At 60.9% G+C, this 3783-nt stretch overlaps 1 long non-coding RNA gene across 1 annotated transcript; it reads right to left on the bottom strand.

The window, feature by feature from the left end:
* Nucleotides 1-2438: 2438 nt before the first annotated feature.
* LOC137674920 (uncharacterized) lies at nt 2439-3447 on the bottom strand. Its single transcript, XR_011049874.1, has 2 exons — nt 3016-3447; nt 2439-2928 (listed from the first exon to the last, which is right to left on the bottom strand). It is a non-coding gene; the product is annotated as an uncharacterized lncRNA (long non-coding RNA).
* Between the last annotated feature and the right edge of the window lie 336 nt (nt 3448-3783).

Below are 3783 nucleotides of genomic sequence, written 5' to 3'. Positions count from 1 at the left end.
GAGAGAGGAACGCGCGTCTGTGTCCGCTGCGGCTTTTCCCATGCCAGCGGTAGCCGTGTTTGGCACAGGGGGACCCTGGCAGACACAGGGGGATGGGGGCAGAGCCCACCGGGGTGCTGGAAGGGGGAGCCCCGAGGGCAGACCCCCTGCCTGGGTTTCTGGGGTCCTGTGGGTGCGAGCAGCCGGTGCTGCCGCACTGACCCCAGTCACCCACAGCACAGCCGGGCTGCCCAGCATGGCAGAGCCAGGAGGTGAAAGGTTTAATCCCAGGAGAGCGTCCCTGTAACGTCAGTGCTGACGCCTGCGAGCTGGTAACGTGGGGAGAAAAGGGGGCAAATCCCACGGCAAATGCTGGCCCAGGGGGGCTGGAGAGGCTCGTGCCACGGAGCAGTGGCCCCCGGTGACGGCAGCCTGCGGAGGGGAGCGGGGACGGCCCCGGCACGGGGAGCTGCGGGCTCTGCAAAAAGCCTGGCCACATCCAGGTGTGATAGCAGCGCCCGGGTTCAGTTGTTCTGAATTTCAGCTGTTTGGGCGGGTATCGATGGTGTGACAAGAGGATTTACTTGTCCATAATCTGGCTGAGCAGCGCACCATCAGTCCCCGATGAAACTGCTGCTCAGAGCCAAGCCATCTGTGGCGTTGCCTTGGTTACCACACACTATTTTCACCATCTTCCTAACCCCCGCCGGGGTGCACCGGCATCCCCGGCCCCAAATCCCTGCCTAACCCCGAATCCCTGCCTAACCCCCGCCGGGGTACACCGGCATCCCCAGCGCTGCCTCCCCTCCCCGCAGGCACGGAGCATCGTGCCAGGGCTCTGCCCCAAGACTGGGTTTTTGTGGTCCGGGGGTGCTGCCTTCTGGGCTTTGGTTCTCACCAGCTTTGCCAGGTCTCCCGGCCCTGCTCCCCCGCCCTGGTCGGGGTCCTGCTTGCGTCCCTCCCTCCTCCCGGGACACCCGCACAGCCCAGCGCGACGGGAACAGGCTCTGCCCTTCGGGAGACCTTCCTGAAGGCGCTGCCTGCGGCTGATGGCTCTGAGCCGGGCTGGCCCTCCTCAGCCCTGGCAGCTCTCGGAGGTGTAGCCCCTCGGCACGGGGTCTGCCAGCCCCATCTCCAGCTCCAAACTGCTGTAAATGACGGGGATGGAGCGATGGGGAACCAGGGCCTGCGGACGAGGTGCAAGGGGATGGCCAGAGACGATGGGAAGATGCACAAGACAGAGATGAAGCCGGGCACGGCAGCGGCTGAGCTCTGGCCGCGGTGGATTTGGAGCCGGGCTCATCTAACACTCAGCTCTGGGTATCCCCCACGCTGCTGGAGCCCCCCCCGTGCGCCACCCCAGATTTCACGCGGCTTTTTGCGAGCCCGGCTGCGGAGCTGATCCCGTCGCTCGCTGGGGCTTTGTCCTACAGCTCGGTAAATCCCGGTCACAGTAACTCGCAGAGGGGACTGCAGCAGCAACGCTTTGTGCCATGGCAACGGCATGGTTGCGTCAGGGCTTTTTTTTTTTCAAACGGCAAAGCTGGATAAGCAGCTCCCGCAGGGGAAGGAGTAAGAGAGAAGGGAATATTTTTTTTTTTCCTGTGGCCTTTGGGACTGCCAGTTCCCAAATTCAGAGCCGGTTCAGTATTTCGCTCCGTGCTCCTGGGGCCAAGGCTGGCGATGAGGCCGTGCGTGGTCACACAGGGCTGGGGACAGAGAGGGTCAGGGGAGAGACCCCCGTGCAGGAAACTGCCCCGGTGCTTCCCCCGTGCCGTGGAGGCCACCTGCTTCATGGTGGGGGCTGACCTTGCAGGGAGATCGGGAAGGAGCAGGAGGGTTGGGAGGGACTGGACGGAGGCCCTGGGGGCCCCTGGTTCAGTCCAGCCTCACGTTCCCTCTTTCCCTGCAATCCCAGGAAAAACAAAGGGCGAGGAGGCGGCTGCTCCGCCGGCACGGGCTGCGCTGGGGGGGTCTCCTTGTGGAGCCTGTGTGAGCCACAGCCCTGAGAGCAGAGCACGGGACGGCCAGCGCTGCCCAGGGCACTCGGGCGCCTGTCTGCCCCTCCCCGCTGCCCCCCTGCTCCTTCCCACCCCGCTCTTCCCTCAGCCCTTGCCCAAGGCGACAGCACCCGGGGGAGCGCAGGGCTGCTCTGGGGTTTGGAAACCCCATCGGAGCGGTGCCGGGGGCGGCTGCCCCAGCTCAGCCCTTGGCTGAGCCCCCCGACAGGGGCTGGGGCTGCCGAGCGGGGTCGGACTTGGCTGCTGCGTGGCTCTGGGCACGTATTTCGATGTGGCACTAAACGCTGATGTGCTGCTGGATGGGGAACCGCTCCAGGAAATAAGTGTGTTCATTTATATGATGTTTGGTACCATAATCTCTGTCACTGGAGGTTTGAAAAACCAGGTGAGACAAACATCTGTCCGGCATGAGGTTGCTTGATCCAACAGACAAGATGATCCCCGAGAGCCCTCCAGCCTCTCGTGATTTATGATTTAATGATGATTACACACTGCAGCCTACACGTACGAAGACGCAGGCTCCGCTTCGAAGAGCGCACCGTCCGAGGCGGCTATTTGTGGTCCTGGACGAAGCGCCGGCGCTTTCACCATATTAGGTCACTGCAGGCACAGTCCGGGCTCACAGACAGCCACAGGTGACTGCGAACGGGCTTCGGCCAGAGAAAACAAACGATGATGCTCGGCTCCGAAACTTGCGCAGGGGAGTTCGGGCATACGGCCCCGGGGGGGAGCGGGGCTGCTGCAGCTGCTCGTCTGCAGGCTGCAGTGTGATGGCCTGGGTCAGGCGGGGAGGAACGAGGGGATCTGGAGCACGAGTGGATCTGGAGCACACAAGTGGATCTGGAGCACACGATCTAGATCTGGAGTGCACAAGCGGATCTGGAGTGGATCTGGAGCACACGAGCAGATCTGGAGCACACGAGCAGATCTGGAGCACACAAAACCTCACGAGAGCTGCAGAACTGGGACGGGAGCGGAGGCAGCACGGGCAATCTCAATTCAGCCTGGTTCTCACCTCGTTTCACAGAGCAACTCCGTCGGTGTCAAAGGCATCCAGGCACATCCAAATGAGACCAAAATCACGCTTTTGGGGACAAATCCGGGCAGAGCTGCAGTGGCCACTCGCTGGCGCAGGAGGTACGCTGGTCCTTTTGTCCTGCTGGGACCAAAACTCCCCTGAAGCAGCACGGGAAGGTTCACAGTGCCATTTTCAAAGCACCCAACCTGCGCTGGCTCTGCATGAGGAGTTAAAAAAAACAATTAAAACCTGTTTTTGTCCCTTAACGTCTGCAGTACCAACAGTGTCGGGAACAGGCCGGCGGCGCGGCGCTGCTCCTCCCCTCCATCGTCCCAGGGCGGCTGTCCTGTCCTTGCTGTCGCTCGGAAAATGGCCCCGTGCGTCAAGGTCACTTTATCCGCCCTTCTCATGGACCAGAAACGCTCACGTTAATGCGTCTCTAATTTAATCAAAATGCCACGCCGGGGACGCGCGCTCAGGGCCGGGATCTTTTTTTTTTTCCTCTCTTGAAGGGCAAATATCGATTTGCAGTCTGTAACCGCAGACGAGCCTCCTCGCTCCGCCGGGCCACGGCCGGTGCACCGAGGGACCACGCAGCCCCACGCAAAATTGGGGAGAAGTAAAAAATAACCCGGGCTTATTCAATAATTCAAACCCAGAGTTTAAAATCAAAATATTCTCCTCAAGTCAGGAAACAGTTTTTTCTTTTGCATAAAGTATTGCACTACTTTATCCTACCATTCAGTTTCATCCTCTTTTTAACTA

Source organism: Nyctibius grandis, chromosome 31 (genome assembly GCF_013368605.1).
Source record: "Nyctibius grandis isolate bNycGra1 chromosome 31, bNycGra1.pri, whole genome shotgun sequence".
Taxonomy (NCBI): Eukaryota; Metazoa; Chordata; class Aves; order Nyctibiiformes; family Nyctibiidae; genus Nyctibius; species Nyctibius grandis.
The sequence above is the reverse complement of the archived record's forward strand: the minus strand, read 5'-3'. Positions and strand labels throughout refer to the sequence as shown.